The 11,078-nt window shown below is 38.1% G+C and overlaps 1 long non-coding RNA gene across 1 annotated transcript; it reads right to left on the bottom strand.

Moving 5' to 3' along the window:
• Positions 1-875: 875 nt before the first annotated feature.
• LOC126585629 (uncharacterized) lies at positions 876-10,510 on the bottom strand. The gene is made up of 2 exons (XR_007610606.1): positions 9,750-10,510; positions 876-1,488 (listed from the first exon to the last, which is right to left on the bottom strand). It is a non-coding gene; the product is annotated as an uncharacterized LOC126585629 (long non-coding RNA).
• Positions 10,511-11,078: the final 568 nt, after the last annotated feature.

The following is an 11,078-nucleotide window of genomic DNA, read 5'->3' on the forward strand; positions in this document are numbered from 1 at the left end:
ACTGGGCAGTTTTGAGCTCTAAACACAATTGATGCGTAAAATAAGTTAACACACAAAATTAAACCCTCTTTTTGACAGTTGTAGTATAGTTGTAAGTAGGGTATCTGATGCGTAAAATTACTTGACACACAAATTAAACCCTCTTTTTGACAATTGTAGTATATGTATAAGTAGGGATCGTTCTGGACCGGGGATTAGGAGGGCTTGCTAATAACCTCTCACTTGACTCAAAAATATAAGAAGAAACTTAAAAACACAAAAGTAGGCTTTAAAACACTAAACTAGACTCAAAGAGTTCAAAACAAACTTAAACACACTTTAATACAAGAAAATAAATGGGGGGTATTGGTTTTGTTTGTGATTGAGATAAAAAGTAAAACTAAATATATGGTTGATGGATTAGCTAGAGATCCATTCTTCACACATGACACACTTGTACATGAATTGATTTCCAATTGCTTTTCAATAGATTATGAAACTCAACACCCCAGATTAACCGTGATGCACTAATTAATCCTCAGATTTTCCTTGATTTATTGAATTGGATGAATGCATACGACAATCCAAAATATTCTCCAAAAGTCCTCTACATGAATGCATAATAGAGATACAATCAAAGATCATTACGTTCTATGAAAATCATAAGTGTTAACGAGGCATTCGTAACTATGAATGCATGATACGTTTGCCAAGAATTCAATTAACGCGATTGTGACTAGCAACCTTCACTACCAATGAATATAAACTTGTAACAATTAGGTGAAACTCATTTATATCCTAGCATCAAATTCATGCATGAAAACTAAATATGCATCCTTAATCAACATACAAGAATTAGTTTTGAAGAAAGTAGTTAATTGAATTGCATTCACAACTTATTAAATCACAATTGGAAGAAATCAATTTAAATCTCAAGCATGTTCATGGCTTCAAACTTCCCCCTAACTAAATAGGGGTTTAGCCACTCATACTTACAAAGCAAAGATAAACAAATTTAAACATTGAAAACAAAAGAAAGAAAACACCTAAAAACGCTCCAACAATCCAATTTGAATGGCAAGCACGTCCAAGATCCTTCTTCTTCTCTTTGTAGCGGCACAAGGTGTGGTTTGATGGATGAGTGGTAAATTATGGTGGTGGATGGATATAGGTGGGTTATGGTGAAGGGTGGATGGGTGGATTGTGTTCTCTTTGGTTTTCTTCCCTTGTTATGGTGAAGGGTGGATGTATTTATAGGCTAGGGAGAGGACCACTCCATTTCCTTTGCATGTGAGCTTGTGTGGGTGTGTGTTGGCATGTTTCCTCTTTACATTTACACACACATGCTTCATCATTTCAACCACAAATCAACCCATTTTATGCCCATGTGTGTGTGTTTCCTTTGCCCATGTGTGTGTGTTTTTCCTTGCATTTGTACACACATGTTCTTCATTATTTCAGCCAACAATCCACCCATTTTCTGCCCATGTCAAACCGTCCATGCCTTGCCTTTCTCTTTGTGTATGTGCTGTCCACGTTTCTGAACCTTTCAGTGTTACAATGCCCATAACTTCTTCTAGAAAAATGATATTAACAATCCGTAAATTGCTCCAGAAAGTAGACATCCGTAGCTTTCCACGAATATAAGGCTCATTTTCTAATTCATTCTGAGCTGTTCGTAACATGCTTCCAAAGTCAGCTAATCTGCACAGGCAGTTTTGACGAATTTGTTGGTTGTCCATGTTTCTCTTTTGCACATGCCTTTCTTGCTGTTTTCTTCTTTGCATGTGTGTGTTGTCATCTTTGTTTCTCCTTTGCACATGACATGTGCTGTCCATGTTTAGATCCCCTTTGCATTTACACACACATGCTTCATCATTTCAATCACAAAACACACACAATTCCTTCACCTTTGCCATGAGTTTTGTCTTCACTTTGCATGTGGGCTTCTTTGCATGTGGTTTCTCCCTCTCTTGCCTTGAGTTTGCATGTGGGCTTCTTTGCATGTGTTTATCCTTGCAATTACACACACACACTTGCACACACAAAAGCCCAAAACGTCCATCCTCATGTCTCCATGTTTGCACCATCCAATCTTAGCCCAAAAATGCTCCAAAATGCTCCAAAATGCATCTTCTTGCATCCTTGGCCCATAGAACCTACAAACACACAAAAATGGCTTAAACTACTAACATAACTAAGAGCTAAGAACATAAATGCACGAAAACAAACATACTAAGTCGCATAAATATGCTCCTATCAAATTCCCCCACACTTAGCTTTTGCTAGTCCTCGAGCAAAACAAAGAAACAAAACATAAGAACAAAACAAAACCTAAACCTTCCAACATTTACCTTAGGGATTTTCAATGCAACATGACATGCAAAAGATCATCATAACCACATATTTTGGCCTTCCCTACCCTTGAGCACATACTTAATCATAGTCACCACATACTAGTTCACATATAACCAATTAAAACTATGTTTTGAATGTAGTAACATGCCTTAGAGAATCTGCTCAATTCCTTACAAGATACACTTTTATTTTCACTCCGATTTTCTGACTACACACCCTACACTAGGTGTATGTGAGAAGATTGATGTAAACATGAAAACGAACACTCACATATGTTTATAGCAAAGAAAGCAATTTCTGGAGTTATTAAGCATGTATAGATATGATCTCATGACTGGAATGCTACTACTTAGATGCGAGAACCAGGGACACCATATGCTCGTACCAATCCCAAACTCCACATATTGAAACGCATAACACTCAAGATTGAAGTTAAGGGTTGTAACGGGGTTAGGGGTGATTGGCTAACAATGAAAGGTAAGGAAACAAACATTTTTAAAGCATAATAAGCAAAGTAATGAAATTGATGCTTAGAATTCCCTTTGAATGCAGCAACTAACTTTAAACACAATGGGGTTATTCATTCAACTTTTTAGGGCCGATTTCAACTATAAACAACACTTGTGAGTCTTTCCTCACTTATTTCAAACTCTTTTTCTTTTTTTTTTCTTTTTCTTTTCTAACCCGTGCCTTATTACTTTCTTTTGGCACACAAAACACAAAAATCTCATTCCCCCATACTTGTTTTCTGCATAAAAACAATCAAAAGGAATTCATTTTAAGTCATGCTTCATTATGCTTTAAAAACAAGGGTATGGATAGTCCTAATTTAGGCTAGGTAAGGGAAATGTGGTTTAACAAAGAAAACAGGCTAAACAAGGCTCAACGGGGTTAAACTTAAACAAATATGCACGGGATAAGCTTTTTGGCTCTAGTTCACTACACAACTTCATCTTGAATATGTGTTATGCAAATCAATGTCATGCTTTGAATGGAACGGGCATAAGTTCTAGTATTTGGAACTAAATGATGAAACGCCTTCTAAGTAGCAACCAAGCAAAGAATGATGAGATCATGCAACGACTTTAGAAAACAAAAATGCACAGATTAATAACTCTCCAAAGAACGTATTAGGCTCAAGTCTCTCAAGGTTGTAGTGTTAGTTTGAGTTCCTTCCTTCAAGCATGTTACAAAAACTAATTTTTTTTCTTTGTGATTACATGTGAATTCGTAAACTATAACTATAACCAAGCATAAATCAAGAGCATATCAAACTTCCATCCATGTTTATAACTTTCTTTAACAGTCATGCAATTAACAAACCAAATCCTCATTATTGTGTTGGAAGGTACCCTAAGACACAAACAAACACACAAAAACAACTCTTTTTGGCTTTTTCAAAACAATTTTTTTTCAAACTTTTGTCAAATTTTCGGATTTTTATGTCAAAACATACTAACATGCTTAAAAACACACTAAAAACACTTAAAACAGCAAGAAACAACATTGTAAGTGATAGGTACCAAATCCCACGAAAATCATGCAACAACAACTTGTTTACCCCCCCACACTTAAATCTAACATTGTCCTCAATGTTTCAAACATAAACTCACACAAAAGCAAACAAACAAACAACGAGGAAACATGATAAACATGGCAAGGTAAAAGCAACAGAGAGGAGGGTTAAAGAACGCAAACACCTGGTTTTGGAGTCGGAAATTCCTAGGTCTTCTTTATTTCCATGGGTTGCCTCCATCACTAATGAGAACTCTAGGCATGCCAAACCTAGCAAAGATATTAGTTTTCACAAAATCTGCAACAACCTTTGAATCGTTAGTCCGGGTGGCTTTGGCTTCCACCCATTTGGAAACATAATCAACAGCTAGCAAGATATAAGTGAAACCAAAAGATGGAGGGAAATGACCCATGAAATCTATACCCCAATGTCAGAAAACACTATAATAAAAATAAAATAAATAAATAATAAGAAATAAAATAAAGCAATTGGACTGAAAACTTCCCTAGTTGCAGTAAAACCAAGCGATGACCCCCCAAGCTAAAATTCTGTAATCAACTTCAAGGGTGGAAATAACCAAAAGTTCCTGCAAAGAAAAGAAATAATTCAGTTAAGTAACGCAAGAATTGCAAACGAAAAATTAAAAATCACGATAAAAGACAATGAATAGAACTAATAAGTGATCATTGGTCGTGCTTGTTGACTTTCCACAGCTTTCCTCTTGAACTGGGTGACACTTAGCTTTTTACTTACAAGTGATGATTTGATGATATTGTACGGCGAAGCTTTGCTCTTTGGGAATGTTGCAGTTCCCTATTTGTTCTCCAAGCAGATGTGGCAGCTTCTCTAGTTCCTCAGCTCGGACTCCTTCCGCTGGGATGATTGTGCAAGCTGCATTCTTCTCTGCTTGTTTCTTCTGTACGTTGTCTCCACATGCTGTTGGTATCATTTTCGCTCGCCTTATCTGTTCTTCAGGTAGATGTGGCAGCTTCTTTGGAAGTACATCAGCAGTGGAAGACGAGTACTCGAGAGCAATTTCTCCATGTCCTGCAGGTTAGAACAAAGACAAGGAAAAGGACATGGAGAATGCATGATATGAGATACTCTTGCTTTCAACCTTTATGATATGAAATACTTTTGCTCTGGATGGGTTGTTTGCAGCGGTATCCCAGGGAATGAGGAATACAGTGTGACTCGAGAGGGTTCTTTGGGAATGCATTCTTGGAGATGAAGAAGTGCTGAGAGGGTGTGCCTTTGCTGTGGAAGGCGAAGGTAAATACTTATAGGACTTTTCTTCACAACCGGAACTATTCTCTCACTCATTGTCGGCAGCCGGTGGATGGATGAATAGTACAAATTACGCGCTTTCTGACAAAGCTGCCCGTAATTTCCGTAAAGCAGATTCCTCATTGATATCTGGAATCGGCGCTTCGAGCTCTGAGCATCGTCGATTGTAGAGGTAGCATGTGACACGTGCGGATAAATCTGGAAAAAAAAATTTGCCCGTGGGTTGAAGCCCAGCTTTTGAGAAAGCTAGCGTGTCTTTGACTGTTGAATTTCCCTCTTCGATTTCTGAATTGGTGCTTCGACAAACTACCCGAGATTTTCGCAAAGCAATTTACGTGTGACAAGTGACGACACGTCTGGACAAATTGATCTTTTGAAATCCGGGGTTCGGCTCGTGGTTTCTGAGCAAGCCCAGCCTTTAAGAAATGAAACGCCTCTTTCGAGAAAAGAATCCGACTTTTGAGAAAGGAAACTCCTCTTTTGAGAAAAGAATCAGGCGCTTGAGAACGTAGCCCCGACTCTTCGATTTGCGAGAGGACGCTTCTTCAATTTCTGAGGAGCGCCTCTTTGATTTCTTCTTTTTATAGAGGTGTTAATTTTGTTCCACAACACACTTGAGCTCCCTCTTGTAAACACTCCCTTCTTGCAATTTCCAAAATCTTAATCTGTCCAATCTCTTCTTTCTCAACACCTTCAGAAAATGTCTGGCCCTTCCGATCGTCGTTTTGACTTGAACATTGGTGAAGAGGCAGCTCCGCCTTCACCAGACAACATATGGCACCCATCTTTCATATCCCCTACTGGTCCTCTCACCGTTGGGGATTCGGTGATGAAAAATGACATGACCGCTGCGGTGGTGGCCCGGAACCTTGTCACCCCCAGAGATAACAGACTGCTCGCTAGACGGTCTGATGAATTGGCGGTTAAGGAGTCTCTGGCTCTTAGCGTGCAGTGTGCGGGTTCTGTGTCCAACATGGCCCAACGCCTATTTGCTCGAACCCGGCACGTTGAATCGTTGGTGGCTGAAATACAGAGTCTCAAAGAGGAGATTAGAGGACTCAAGCATGAAAATAAACAATTGCACAAGCTTGCACACAATTATGCCACAAACATGAAGAGGAAAATTGACCAGCTGCAGGAAAATGATGGTCAGATTTTACTTGATCACCGGAGGTTTGTGGGTTTGTTCCAACCGCATCTGCCTTCGTCTTCTGGGGCGGCACCGCGTAGTGAAGCTCCAACTGATCAACCTCTGATACCTCCTCCTTCCGTGGCCCCGCCGACTACTGAAGCACCACCTGACCAATGAAAGCTATTAGTTCACACATCATTGTAAAATATTTTTAAGTTAATGTTTTTTTTTTTTTTTTTTTTTTTTTTAATTATATGTAAATTAATGTAGAAAGACTTTGGTTAACCTTCCCCCACACTTAAACTAAATAACACAAACTTACAGAAATTAACCAAATAACATAACTAACTTAAACAAAACAAAATGAAAGCAGTAAAGATAAGGGTGTAAGAATTCAAATCTGATTTGGTTAGCGATTCCAAAGTCTCCCTTCGTTGAATGCTTGGGTTGCCTCCCAAGAAGCACTTGATTTAACGTCTTTAGCCGGACGAATCTTTCCTTTAAACTCCCCTCGGCTCCAAAGCATGGAATTTATCTTTTAATGGGAGGTGATACTTGAAATGATTCGGCAATGGTTTAAATTCAAGAGTGGGTGCCTGAATCATCAAAATAAAAAAAATGTTAGTATAAATAAAAATAAAAATTGGAGAAGATGGCTTACTTTCTTTTTCCGACACAAACTCAATGACACACACCACATTTTTGAACATTTCCGGGACTTTGAACTTGGCCAGGTTTACTATGATGGTTGTGGCTTGTCCCGTGTCATCAAACTCAACTGCTTTGGGCTTGATTGTCTTATGCACAGCCTCTTGGATGTATTCTTGATATGCTTCAACCACTTCATTTTCTTGAATCCCTTTTCTTGGTGTGCAAGGTTTTTTGAACATTTCAATACCATCGGGAACTTGTTTTGGTGCACCAAGAATTGGGATATCACTTTGCACCTTTGGAAGAGCTTCCACAATGTCTTTTTCACTCTCTTTGATATTTGGAATCAAAAACCTGCAAGGACAAAGGACATTCGGTGGAATAATGTTAGAATGAAGTGAATTTAGAACTTCCTCACCTGAGTTGGATGACATAGGGATTTGAGGAGCTTGCAGCAAGAATTCTTCTAAACTGCCCAGGTCGTCCTCCTCCTCTTCTGCTTGCAGCAGCAATTCATCCATGTTCGGGCTGTGTTTGGATGGTTCTGGGACAGCTTCATCCTTCATGTCACCTTCCAAAGTGATGGCTTCATCGATTTCACTTTCTGCCTTTGAATTTGCAATGTTTGAGTTGGAAAGTTCAGTTTGATCTCGAATCTGTGCCATGAATTCCACAATCTGCCCAACTTGTATATCTAATTCGTCCAATCTTTTGACTCGGTCTTGCATCTCCTGGTTTTGATTTTCTACTCCCTGATTCAAAGAGGTGAGTAACTTATTAAGTGTATCATTATCCAAGGATGTACCTGAATTGAATTGGGTTGATTGTTGTGGTGGGTGTGACGGTTCATATGGCCATTGATAGAACTCTTCCGATGGCGGCAATTGTTCTTCTTTTCGTAAACCCTGCGCCACAGAAATTAGTCCTTCAAGAATTTCATTATAATTCATGGGCATACTTTGATTTGATTGGAATTGTTGTGGGGAATGTTGTGGTGGCTGCATAGGTCTTGAATAGAACTCGTCTTGCTGCCAATATCCACCTTGTTGAAATTGTTGAGGTTCATCCCATATATAATCTGAATTACCTCTCCAATCTGAATTGTAAGCGTTGGAAAATATGTTGCCCCTTGATTGGTTATGGCCTTGATATCCCCAAACATCTTTATTTGCAGAAAATTGAGGACTTTGATATCCTTGCCCATAGGGCACATCAAGTGTAGGGACACTTGACATTGTGGTCCGTTCGGCATTATGAGTCAATTGAGCAATGAGCTGTGCCAATTGAGCTTGAATGGTTGCAAGTGCCATGTCTTGCTCCATTTGTACCTAAAATCAAGGAAAGAAAAATAAATCAAATATCAAAAGTAAAATACACAAACACCAATATAAACATAAACAAAAACAAAAATAAAGGGATTAGCAAAGTTGCTAATCCCCGGCAACGGCGCCAAAATTTGATGCGTAAAATTACTTGACACACAAATTAAACCCTCTTTTTGACAATTGTAGTATATGTATAAGTAGGGATCGTTCTGGACCGGGGATTAGGAGGGCTTGCTAATAACCTCTCACTTGACTCAAAAATATAAGAAGAAACTTAAAAACACAAAAGTAGGCTTTAAAACACTAAACTAGACTCAAAGAGTTCAAAACAAACTTAAACACACTTTAATACAAGAAAATAAATGGGGGGTATTGGTTTTGTTTGTGATTGAGATAAAAAGTAAAACTAAATATATGGTTGATGGATTAGCTAGAGATCCATTCTTCACACATGACACACTTGTACATGAATTGATTTCCAATTGCTTTTCAATAGATTATGAAACTCAACACCCCAGATTAACCGTGATGCACTAATTAATCCTCAGATTTTCCTTGATTTATTGAATTGGATGAATGCATACGACAATCCAAAATATTCTCCAAAAGTCCTCTACATGAATGCATAATAGAGATACAATCAAAGATCATTACGTTCTATGAAAATCATAAGTGTTAACGAGGCATTCGTAACTATGAATGCATGATACGTTTGCCAAGAATTCAATTAACGCGATTGTGACTAGCAACCTTCACTACCAATGAATATAAACTTGTAACAATTAGGTGAAACTCATTTATATCCTAGCATCAAATTCATGCATGAAAACTAAATATGCATCCTTAATCAACATACAAGAATTAGTTTTGAAGAAAGTAGTTAATTGAATTGCATTCACAACTTATTAAATCACAATTGGAAGAAATCAATTTAAATCTCAAGCATGTTCATGGCTTCAAACTTCCCCCTAACTAAATAGGGGTTTAGCCACTCATACTTACAAAGCAAAGATAAACAAATTTAAACATTGAAAACAAAAGAAAGAAAACACCTAAAAACGCTCCAACAATCCAATTTGAATGGCAAGCACGTCCAAGATCCTTCTTCTTCTCTTTGTAGCGGCACAAGGTGTGGTTTGATGGATGAGTGGTAAATTATGGTGGTGGATGGATATAGGTGGGTTATGGTGAAGGGTGGATGGGTGGATTGTGTTCTCTTTGGTTTTCTTCCCTTGTTATGGTGAAGGGTGGATGTATTTATAGGCTAGGGAGAGGACCACTCCATTTCCTTTGCATGTGAGCTTGTGTGGGTGTGTGTTGGCATGTTTCCTCTTTACATTTACACACACATGCTTCATCATTTCAACCACAAATCAACCCATTTTATGCCCATGTGTGTGTGTTTCCTTTGCCCATGTGTGTGTGTTTTTCCTTGCATTTGTACACACATGTTCTTCATTATTTCAGCCAACAATCCACCCATTTTCTGCCCATGTCAAACCGTCCATGCCTTGCCTTTCTCTTTGTGTATGTGCTGTCCACGTTTCTGAACCTTTCAGTGTTACAATGCCCATAACTTCTTCTAGAAAAATGATATTAACAATCCGTAAATTGCTCCAGAAAGTAGACATCCGTAGCTTTCCACGAATATAAGGCTCATTTTCTAATTCATTCTGAGCTGTTCGTAACATGCTTCCAAAGTCAGCTAATCTGCACAGGCAGTTTTGACGAATTTGTTGGTTGTCCATGTTTCTCTTTTGCACATGCCTTTCTTGCTGTTTTCTTCTTTGCATGTGTGTGTTGTCATCTTTGTTTCTCCTTTGCACATGACATGTGCTGTCCATGTTTAGATCCCCTTTGCATTTACACACACATGCTTCATCATTTCAATCACAAAACACACACAATTCCTTCACCTTTGCCATGAGTTTTGTCTTCACTTTGCATGTGGGCTTCTTTGCATGTGGTTTCTCCCTCTCTTGCCTTGAGTTTGCATGTGGGCTTCTTTGCATGTGTTTATCCTTGCAATTACACACACACACTTGCACACACAAAAGCCCAAAACGTCCATCCTCATGTCTCCATGTTTGCACCATCCAATCTTAGCCCAAAAATGCTCCAAAATGCTCCAAAATGCATCTTCTTGCATCCTTGGCCCATAGAACCTACAAACACACAAAAATGGCTTAAACTACTAACATAACTAAGAGCTAAGAACATAAATGCACGAAAACAAACATACTAAGTCGCATAAATATGCTCCTATCAGTATCGTTCTAGGCCGGGGATTAGGAGGGATTGCTAATCTATTCTAAATTAATTTAAAAATATTAAATAAGACTCAAGGACACAAAACTAGGCGAAAAACTCTAATAACTCGAAACACACTTAAAATGACTCAAAATAATGAAAACAATTAAATTAAACACTAGGAACTGAAATGGACGGAAATTAAATTAAAAGACTAACAATAAAGAAAACTAACTAAATAATATAATTTAATAATGGATGGGTGTTTGGTTTTGATGAAAAGTAAATTAAACTTAATTAAATTACAGAATTGACAAAAACATAAAATTAAGGTAAAATGATAAATGACGGACTAGCTAGAGGGTTCTTCTCCACACATGTTATACTTGCATACAAAATGATTTCCAGTTGCTTTTCGATAAGCTATGAATACTCAACGCCCCAAATTAACCGTGAATTGCACTAATTAACCCTCAGTTTTTCCACAAGTTATTGGGTTGGATGATTGCATACGACAACCCAAAACATTCCCTACAAGTTCCCGACATGAGTTGCATAATAGAGATACAAGCAAGAATCA

Source organism: Malus sylvestris, chromosome 10 (assembly GCF_916048215.2).
Source record: "Malus sylvestris chromosome 10, drMalSylv7.2, whole genome shotgun sequence".
NCBI lineage: Eukaryota > Viridiplantae > Streptophyta > Magnoliopsida > Rosales > Rosaceae > Malus > Malus sylvestris.